Genomic DNA, 11,447 nt, shown 5'->3' with positions numbered 1-11,447 from the left:
GACAAATAGGAAGAGAACCAGGAGAGAGCAGTGTCATGAAAACCTAGTAATGAGAGAATATCCAGAAGAAGGTGATTAGCAGTGTTAAATGCTATAGGGAGATCAGAGGATCAGGACTAAGGGAAAGGCCACTAAGATGTGGCAATTAAGAGAGCACGGATCATTTTGGAGAGAGCAATTTTGATTGAAGTACGAGCTCAGAAGCCTGAAAGTGAGAGGAGAGGAGATACTTATTCTAGGTAGCTTTCTCAAGTTGTTTAGCTGAAAAGAGGAAGAGAAATATGGGATGATAGCTAACAGGGATAATGGGATCAAGTGAAGTTTTAATGATGGGGAAGGCTTGAACACATATAGATAGCAGGGAATATACTAGATCATATATAGATAGGGAGAGATTGAAGGTAAGAGACTGAGGATGGTAAAATTTCTCCATTTGCTGGAGAAATCTGGAAGGACTGTATCAAGGATATTTGTAGAAGAGTCTGCTTTGGCAAGGAGAAGGGTCACCTTCATCTGAGCCTGGAGTGAAAGAAGAGATAATGGAAGAATATGAGTCAGTGATAGGAGATAAGGAAGAAGAAAAGAGAGTGAGCTCTCAGTTAAAGATCCTTACTATTTTTCAACGAAGCAGGTGGGCTAAGACCTTGGTTGAGAGGTTGGAGAAGGGGTGTGGTGGAAGGCTTTTGGAAAGATGAGAACATTGGGAATAGCCACTGTGGAGAGTGAGATATTAAATCAAAGGGAGGAATTAAATGTTTACCTAACTGCAGTAAGGGTCTGGTTGAGGATTTTTAAAAAAGCTTTTACAAGGAGATATTTAATGAGAAGATATAGCAAGAATAGAAGTATTAACATTTCCCCCAAATGGGGAGTACACTCTACCATAAACACAGAGTTTGGTAGAAGGGGGAAGAATGGGCTCAAATATAAAGTAGATGAAATGTTTGTCCCATCAAATTTACTTTCAAATATGGCATGGGTTAGCAGTGGATGAATTGCTATTACTCCTTTGTGGCTGTCTTTGATCTACTGCCATGTTGGGTCAAGCAAATTCCTTTGGGCTTTATTCCATCTTGGGCTCTGTGATCTCCAAGATCTGGTAGAGACTCCTGCTCCTAGACCTTTGGTCACTTACTCCCTTGACCTTTCAAAGTTCACAAGGTCAACACTTACTTAGTCTTATATTCCTTCATGTAAGAGCAAAAAATAAAAAAACCAAAAGAGGTAAAGAATAGAGGCCTGTATTCATAGGTTACTTGTTGGCCTGAATAGAAGAGGTCAAGGGCCCTCCCCATCCAGAGGCTCACTCAAACCAGCCAGACAGGAAAAGAGGGCCCAGTTGAGATTAGATAACATAAATTTATAGTGGGCCCAGTCAGCCAGGTTTTGTGATATCTTCCAACTCTATTCAGCAGCATATGAATAGGATAGGATTAAAAGAGACAGGTGATGGGAGCAGTCTGGGACTGATACTTGGCAAAGTTTGGTAAGTGATAGGAAAAGGGGGCAAGAAAAACAAGGGTGGGAGCTGAGTTGGTTCACTAAAGGATCCAGATAGAGAAGAGAGTATAGTTGGTGCAGAGGTAATAGCTTGGGAAAAATCTGAGGGTTGGAAGTAATGGAAGTTATGATGAGGATGAAGAATAGAGTTAGGGATCATAAGACATAGGGAAAGATGGAATAATAATATATTATGGCAGCTAGGTGGCGCAGTGGATAGAGCACCAGCCCTGGAGTCAGGAGGACCTAAGTTCAAATCCAGCCTCAGACACTTAATATTAGCTGTGTGTATATATATATATTATGATCAGATAAAGGGATTTCTGAACTCATGAACATGGAAGTGCAGCATTTGTGGGTCATGGATGTGACTATTTTGGTGTAATTGAGGTGAAGTACAGGAGCAGATCATAGGAAATGAATAGATTGAGGAATTGAGAAATTAGGGTACCTGGGAGAGTATCAATGTGTATTGTATTGATGCATACATCAGTATGGATGTTGAAATCTCATATAAGGGCAAGCATTGGGGAGGAGAGAAAGACCATGTGCCAACTACTGAACTCATTGAAGAAGGAAGGCGAAAGTCACAGGGGTCAATAGGTAATAGACATCTGGACCTAGATGTGGTGATAAATTGGGGTGGAATGAACCACAAAGGAGGAGAGATTACTTGGTGAAGGTAGTCAAGGGAGAGTGTGGAAGTAGCAACAAAGAGTAAGGCACACTCTTCATATCCAGTGGAGGTAGGGGAGCGATATGAGAGAAAGTGTAGCCTACATTGGAAAGGGTGGTGAGGGAAACAGTGTCATCAGGAAGTAGCTACATCTTATTGAGGGCTAGAAAATGGGAGGGGTGAAAAAGAGGTTTGAGATGAAAGGAAGTTTATTATGGAACAGGGTGGAAGGGTAGGAAGATCTGGAGTGGCACATCGTGAGGGTAGGGTTGAGGCAAATTGGCATGAGGAAGCAAAGAGCAGAGGAAGAAGAACGAGGTTTGTACCTTGGCCACTGGAAGTTCAGGATCCTAGGAATGGGGTGTGAGTATGCTTACCATTGAGCAGAGAGTTTAGGCAGAGTGGTTTTCGAGAAGTTTCTTGAGGAAAGCATAAGATTACAATGTTCGGGGTCCTCCTTTAAGATTCAGTGACAGACACCCCACCACACACTTATGATGAAGGATAAGGTCCAGTGACAAGGCTTTTGGGGATCTTTGGCCTGTTGCTGTTAAAAGCAGCTCTGGCCCTGAGCCCAATGGGAGGATATCAGCAGTACTCTGGGAGCTGAAAAGTAAGAGAATCAGTGACCCACCCCTCCCCAATGCCTGCACTTTCCCTCCTCTGCTGGAGTCAGCGTTCGGCTCTCACTGAGATTGCTTCAGGGCAGGGCTAGCAAGTGGCATGTGATTGTCATGGAGTCTGCTGCCACCATAAGTGCCCACTGCCTTTGACTAACACAAGGTCCTGGCTCTTTTCTCCTGCTATTAGGGTCTTTACAAAGGAGTTGAAAGTCAGGTCCATGCATGGGGCCATATGGGATGAGGAGGAGAAGAGGGAAGGGTCAACATCGTATTACCTCCAGCAAGAGTTGGAGAGAATTCACTGAATTAGTCTCCCTGTGCGCTTTGATTGGAGTGTGTAAAGCTTTTTTTTTTTTTTTTTAAAGGCAATTACAGGGGAAGCCCAAGGAACCTGCTAAGTGATGCTGGTTTTCTCCCCATTTTCTCATTCTTTCCTGTACAGATCTGAAAATTACAGGTGCCTGCAGATACCACATCTGGATGCTGAGATCTTGTAGTATAGCAGTTAGTGCTGTGAACTTAAAATCAGGAAGACTTTAGTTCAAAGCTAGCCTTGATGATTGTATGACTATGGGCAAATTATTTAACCTAAGCCTCATTTTCCTCATCTGTCAAATGGGTATAATAATCATAATACCTAAGGTACCTATCTCTTGGGGTTATGTTGAGGCTCAAATGAGAAACTATATATAAAATACATTATAATCTGTATAAAACTTAGTTATTATCTGTATTTGATATGGCATAGTTTACATGCAACATTGTGCTCTGCAAGTGCCCCCAAATACCAATCTTTAGTAAGTGACTGTAATTGAAAACATAAAGAAAGGCTGGAGTCCTCTGTGAGTGGTTTTATGTAGCCTTAACTAGATAAAACTAGAGTAGTTTCTTCATCTTGTGTTTTTTTGGCAATATGAATTTTCTCAAAAACCTGAATCAGGAACACTGATGTTTTCAAAAAGCTCAGAGCAGTTTTCTTTCCCTCCTTTGACTCTTAAGTTTCCAACTCTCTGTTAAGCCAAATCACTGGTGACTGATGACAGATTATACCCCAAATCCTAATTGCAAGTGTTAATGCCTCTGTTTTCTCCTGCATCTTCTGCTTTGGGATAGAATTGGAAAGGGCTTTCATATCACTTATTCTTTTTTTTTTTTTTAACAGAGCAATGAGGGTTAAGTGACTTGCCCAGGGTCACATAGCTAGTAAGTGTCTGAGGCCACATTTGAACTCAGGTCCTCCTGAATCCAGGGCCGGTGCTCTCTCCACTGCGCCACCTAGCTGTCCCATCAATCACTTATTCAACAAACATTTATTAAGGCCTTACCATGTCCCAAACACTGGACTGAGTGCAGGGGATATAAACCCAGCAAAAACCAAACAAACCGAAAACCAGTTCCTGCCCGTGAGGAGACAAGATGTAAATAAATTCAAATGGGGGCAACAACATGTAAATAAATAGGTACATACAAGCTACAGAAACAGGACATCATTAGCATATGGGGGAACCAGAACACTCCACCTCCCACCCCCAGCATTTAAGTTTAGCTTTGAAAGAAGCCAGACATTCTAAGAATGAAAGATGAGAGATAGCACTGGGGAGGGGGAGGGGGGCATGCCGGGGGGGGGGGGGGGGCGGGGAGGACAGCCATTGTAAAGGAATAGAGAGGGATCTGAGTGAGAAGAACAAATAGGACAAAATGTCTGGACTGGGTAGAATGAGTGAAGGAGAGAAATGTGTGAAAATCCTGGGAAAACAGACAGGTCTCAAGGTTGTGAAGATCTTTAAATGCCTAGTTTATATTTGAACCTAGAGTGTACTGAGCACGGGGTAGGGAAATGACATCGTCCTCTCCTTTGCTTTCAGAAAATCACTGGTAGCTGTGTGGAGAATGGAACGGAATGGAAAGGGGCTTAAGGCAGGGAAACCAATCAGGAAGCAATTGCAATTGTCCAGGTGAGGGGTGATAAGAGCCCGTAGGAGTGTGCTGGCTACAGTAAGTGCCTCTGGGACCTTACGGACCATCTAATCCAACTGCTTCATTTTATTTTATTTTTAAGTTCAAAGCATAAGACATTTAACCAAACAGCATGGCAGATTCAGAAATAAGAAAAGATCCCCCCTTCCCCCTATACCTACAGGGGTACACTCTTTCACAAGTTACCATACCACTTGTTACAAGTGTATGCACATAGTAAATACAAGTAAGGGCGGCTAGGTGATGTGTTGGATAGAGAGCCAGGCCTGGAGTCAGGAATACGCTTCTTCCTGAGTTCTAATCTGGCCTTAGTCACTTAACTAGCTCTGTGACCCTGGACATGTCACTTTTTGGGGGGAGGGGGGGTGAGGCAATGAGAGTTAAGTGACTTGCCCAGGGTCACACAGCTAATAAGTGTCAAGTGTCTGAGGTCAGATTGGAACTCAGGTCCTCCTGAATCCAGGGCCGGTGCTTTATCCACCGTGACACCTAACTGCCCCCCCCCAAGTCACTTAACCCTGTTTGCCTCAGTTTACCCATATGTAAAATGAGCTGGAGCAGAAAATGGCAAGCCACTCTAGTATCTCTGCCAAGAACATGCCAAATGGGGTCATGAAGAATGAGACATAACTAAAAAAAGACTAAACAACAACAACAAAAAAATACCACAGGAAACTGAGGAAAAGGAATAATGGCACAAATGTAAGGAACAAGTGTGGCCAGAGCACATGTATGTCTGGGGTAACTATAGACCCTCTGACATGCTTTGGTGATATTGACTGCTGCTCGTTTCTGAATGTCAAGCCATCTTTTTGGGTTGTTCTGGTTTTGCCTTTCATTGTGTCACTTTTGGGCATCTTGGCTGCTCTCTGCTGCCCTCTGCTGTGGTACAGCTGCTGGTAAGTCTCTCCCTTGCTAGGGGTGTTAACTTCATTTAGTCCACATCACACCTGGGCATCAGTTTGGTAAGTCAACAAAAGCAGAAGAAGCCCAGAGGCTAAGATTTCTTTCTGTCTCTCACTTTTTAAAACTACTACCTCTTCTTTAGCAATTGTTTATTCCCCCCTTTCCCCTCCCCTCCCCCCAAGCAACCATCTGACTTCGATTCCATTGATTTTAGAGCTAAGGAAACTGGTGATGAAGTTAAATGATTTACTCAATCTTACCCACGTGTTATGGATTTGAAGCTAGGTCACCAATTCTAAGGTCAATGATCTTTATACTGTATTTCCTATATTCTCAATATCTTAGAAATGCAGCTATTTTTTGGGTGTGGCATCATTGAACAATTTACGATAAAGACAGACACATTCAAATACTCATTGCCCTTAAAATTTTAATGATCTAAGACTTTGCTTCATATCCCATTCCTAAATTTCTAGCAGCCCTCCCCCAATCCCTGGGTTTTGCAGAGAGGTTTATTTACTCAAAAAACAATTTTTAAATACCTATGGTGGGCAAAGAACTCCTAGGTGTTGAAGGTCTCAGCTACTGCCTCTAAGATAAAAGACTAACACTATAGCTTGGCACCAAAAACTCTTTACAATCTGGCTCCAGACTACCACTCGTATTTCCCTTTACACACTCTAATGACCCAGCTATATTAGTCTTCTTGCTGTTCCCCAAACACAGTGTAGACCAAATGTGATGAGACTACTCATTTTCAATATTTGGGCTGGCCCATTCATCCAACCTAAACTCATGTCAGCTGGTCTGGGGTTTCCAGAGAGGGAACACCAGACTCAAACTTTCCCAGGGGAACTCTGTCAACCAAGAGGGCAGGGAAGGGGGAAAGAGTGATGGGATGTACCCATACTACCCACTATTGTAGCTCCTGAGCCTCTATCAATGCACTTCCCATTTACACAGACTCAGTCATTCACAATAACAATACTATTAACTTTTAGTAAGGCAAAACAAGAATAATTGTAACATCACAGTATTCAATAAAAGACAAATATAGGAATAATCAAAACATCACCCAGTAACCTGGGTCACGGTGTCCATGGGAGAGAGTGGAAACACCCTTATTGAAACCTGGGAGGGCATCCCTGTACCCTGGTGCAGACCTTCATTTTCTTGGGCTTTTCAGGAACAATATGCACAAGACAAAGCTGCTCTTCTGCTACCTGCTCCCCATTTCGTCCTCAACTTCTCTACTGTTGAGCAAATCTGATCCTCTTCTGCTCTAAAACTGATGAAGCAGTGTGTGGTAGGAGCAATATCCTAACCCTTGCCCTCATCCAAGTTATGCTAGTTTTTCTTTAAATGGTATTAAAACCATTCTTGAGACTTAATTGGCTCAGGGGACTGATAACTAGTTGGCTCAGAGGATAAGAGCTCCAGGTTTGGAGTCAAGAAGAACTGGGTTTAAATTCCTCCTTTGACTCTTCCCAGCTATGTGACCCTGGGCAAACCTTTCTCAGTCTCATCTTCCTTAACTGTAAAATAGAAATAATATTATCTACCTCATAGGGTTGTTGTGAGCTCAAAGTAATAGTATGTAGCAAACCATAACTCACTCTATAAATACTAGCTGTTATTATTATTACTACCCATTGCTGTTTGCCCAAGTACAAAACATGTCATGAGGAGCCTGAGGATTCCTCTCAGATGCTTAACTGGTGGAAAATGATGGAGAACTCAGGCAAGAGAGCTTCCTTTGGTCTGTTGTCACCTCAATGTCAAGGTGCCTGTCTTTAATGTCTATCCTGAATATCCTTCTGCTATGGCTGAGGGAATCTCTTTTTATTAACTGTCAAATTACCTATGTCTCGTTTTGTTCCAAGTAGCGAAAATAAACTACCAGGGACTGACCCAAATCAAGTACAGCCCAGAACTTGCATAGTTGTGCAGAGCTGAATCAGAATGATCTTGCTGAAGTAGAGAATGGGTTGTGAAGAGGAAGATGAATCCAGATTGGCTTTTGTGCTTCTGCTGGTACTTTTATTATTGCTTCTAAATATGGTGGTTGCTTACTGTGAAGTACCCCCTACCCCTGGGAAATTAGAGCATAAACTTCCCATGGACAGGCAAGGGTGCTGCAATCAGTAGAGGATGATGTAAAAATGTTCTGTGTACTTAAGGACTGTACTTTAAAGATAATTTTAAACTCTTTTTTACGCTCATCAGGTGTGTTCTCTCTGGGCCTTCCAGCCTGATACCTTTGGCCTTTTTCAAGTTCTACTAGGGGTTCTCCTCAGAACTCAGTTTGCTTTCACAGTAGTTAGAAGGGATTTAATGGGTTTTTTTTTAATTAATAAAATATTTTTTTTCCATTACATGTAAAGATAGTTCTCAACTTTTGTTTATACAAACTTTACAATTTCAGATTTTTCTCCCTCCCTCCCCTCTCCCCTAGACAGCAGGTAATCTGATATAGGTTTTATATATATACATATATATATATATATACACATAATAACATTAATCCTATTTCTGCATTAGTCATGTTATAAGAGAAAAAAACAGAGCAATGATGAAAAACCTCAAAATAGAAAAAAACACAACAGCATCAAAAACAAAAGAAATAGTATGGTTCATTCAGCATCTATACTCCGCAGTTCTTTTTTTTTTCCTTGGATTTGGAGATCCTCTTCCATCACAAGTTCCCTGGAACTCTTCTGTGCCATTGCATTGGTGAGAAGAATATATTCCATCACAGTAGATCAACACTTAATGTTGATGATACTGTGTACAATGTTCTTCTGGTTCTGCTCATCTCACTCATCATCAGCTCACACAAGACCCTCCAGGTTTCTCTGAACTCCTCCTGCTCATCATTTCTTACAGCACAATAGTATTCCATTGTATTCATATACCACAACTTGTCCAGCCATTCCCCAATTGATGGGCACCCCCTCAACTTCCAATTCCTTGCCACCACGTAAAGAGCAGCTATAAATATTTTTGTACATGTGGGTCCCTTTCCCCTTTCCATGATCTCTTTGGGGAAAAGACCCAAAAGTGGTATTGCTGGGTCAAAGGGTATGCACAGCTTTATCACCCTTTGGGCATAATTCCAAATTGCTCTCCAGAATGGTTGGATCAGTTCACAGCTCCACCAACAATGCATTAGTGTTCCAATTTTCCCACAGCTTCTCCAACATTTATTATTTTCCTTTTTTGTCATTTTAGCCAATCTGATAGGTGTCAGGTGGTACCTCAGAGTTGTTTTAATTTGCATCTCTCTAATCATTAGAGATTTAGAGCATTTTTTCATATGGGAATAGATAGCTTTGGTTTCTTCATCAGAAAACTGCCTGTTCATATCCTTTGACCATTTCTCAATTGGGGAATGACTTAGGTTCTTATAAATTTGATTTAGTTCCCTATATATTTTAGAGATGAGGCCTTTATCAGAAGTACTGGCCTCAAAAATTGTTTCCCAGCTTTCTGCCTCCCTTCTCATTTTGGATGCATTGTTTCTGTTTGTACAAAATTTTTTTAATTTAATGTAATCAAAATCATCCATTTTGCATTTTATAATATACTCTATCTCTTGTTTGGTCAAAAACTGTTTTCCTTTCCAAAGATCTGATAGATACACTATTCCTTTCTCTCCTAATTTACCTATGGTATCACCTCTTATGTCTAAATCATGTATCCATTTTGACCTTATTTTAGTATAAGGTGTAAGATGTTGGTCTATGCCTAATTTCTGCCATACTATCTTCCAGTTTTCCCAGCAGTTTTTGTCAAATACTGAGTTCCTATCCCAGAAGCTGGAGTCTTTGGGTTTATCAAACACTACATTACTAGTGTCATTTACTACTGCATTTCCTGAACCTAGCCTATTCCATTGATCTACCACTCTATTTTTTAGCCAGTACCAGATAGTTTTGATGACTGCCGCTTTATAGTAAAGCTCCAGGTTTGGTACTGCTAACCCACCTTCCTGTGAATTTTTTTTCATTATTTCCCTGGATATTCTTGATTTTTTGTTTTTCCAGATGAATTTTGTTATTTTTTTTCTAGCTCTATAAAATAATTTTTAGGTAGTCTGATTGGTATGGCAATGAATAAGTAAATTAATTTAGGCAGTATTGTCATTTTTACTATATTAGCTCTGCCTATCCATGAGCAATTGATATCTTTCTGGGATTTAATGTTTTTAGGATTAAAGGTGATTTCCCCTTAACAGAATAGGACAAATACAGAAGAATAAGATACTCGTTGCCTTTGCATTGCTAATGATCATAATTTAATTACCTCTGGGAGAGACTATGGAAAGAAGCTCCCCCCCACTGCTCCCAGGTATAAGGTATATATTTCCCGATTTGTGTGTGAATGGGGAAATAAGTGTTTAGTTTTGAATCTAGAAGAACAAGCAGTCCTCAGTCTTATCATTGCATACAGACATGTACTACCCTTGAGCAGTGGCATGATGTACCTGACATTGAAAGAATGCAAACAAAGGCAAATCCCTGGAATTTTAGAATTGTCTTGCTACTGTACTGAAGGAACTGTTTGAATTTTGTTTTGTCCTCTTTTTAAAAAGTTGGCATGAGAGAGGCCAACTGGAATTTTGCCAAATGGACTCTGTTGCTATTCTTTGGTATAAGCCATTGAGGGGAGGGACTTGAGAAGACAATGTTTATCTCTCAACAGGAGTCCAAAGACATTTCTAAAATTGGTGATATGGACAAATGTGTCAAATGAACTACCCACCCATCCCAGAGAAGTTGTGGAAGACAGGCAGGGGTGGTGCATCAGATCGAAAACTTTCCATTCTCACCTCTGACTATGAACTGGAAACTATAAATCTCTCTCTCTCTCTCTCTCTCTCTCTCTCTCTCTCTCTCTCTCTCTCTCTCTCTCTCTCTCTCTTTCTCTCTCTCTCTCTCTCTCTCTCTCTGTCTGTCTCACTCAGGCCACAGGTACACTCAACCACCGTGGCAGAAATGGGTATTATTTGTACAATGTAAATACGGCACAAGTCCTGGCCTAAAGGTCTCTTGTGAGATTGTTTTTTGTTCTGCTTTCTGCCTTTTCTGAGCAGAAGCAGCAATCCTGAGTTGGACATTCCAAGGCTTGGTGGCAACCTGGTGGGTTTGAGGTGTTGGATGCTCCTGTGTCCTTCAGGGGAGGCTAATTGAAGCAGGAAGAATCATATGAATTGGAGAGGATGGGGAAACCCAAGCCCCAGTAGGGTAGGTGAGAATCCTTTGGAGTAACCTGGCTTATTACACACAATAATTTCTGAATTCGTCGACCATGGTAGGCCAGTCAGGAGCAGTGACACTAAACCCTGCAGTACCTGACCCCAGCATTGGAGGGCAGGACAAGACTTTAGCAGTCTAGTAGCATACATGGTGCTCTCGACAAACAGGAGGGGAAGCGCAGGCTCACCACATAAGGGGAGTGGAGTCAGGCCTGTCACTGAATGAGCAGAGTTAGGCCTCAGCACCCAAGCCTACAGAAACACAGACCCAGCTAGAGAGGAAGGGCTCAGGCCTGCCTAATAATGGCAGTTGTTCTGCCCCAGAAAAGGGCAGTAGCTACTGATCTTGACAGAAGTGGTAGCAGGCAGTGGGTCCCAGAAGCAGTAGACAGTAGACCTATTTATTAATGTAATATAAAAGAAAAATGTATTTCTAACTCAAGTTTATTATAAAGCAGCAGAAGGGACAGAAGCAGATAGAGCAACTTGTAGTGGCAGAACAGTGGGC

Source organism: Dromiciops gliroides, chromosome 4, assembly GCF_019393635.1.
Source record: "Dromiciops gliroides isolate mDroGli1 chromosome 4, mDroGli1.pri, whole genome shotgun sequence".
NCBI lineage: Eukaryota > Metazoa > Chordata > Mammalia > Microbiotheria > Microbiotheriidae > Dromiciops > Dromiciops gliroides.
The sequence above is the reverse complement of the archived record's forward strand: the minus strand, read 5'-3'. Positions refer to the sequence as shown.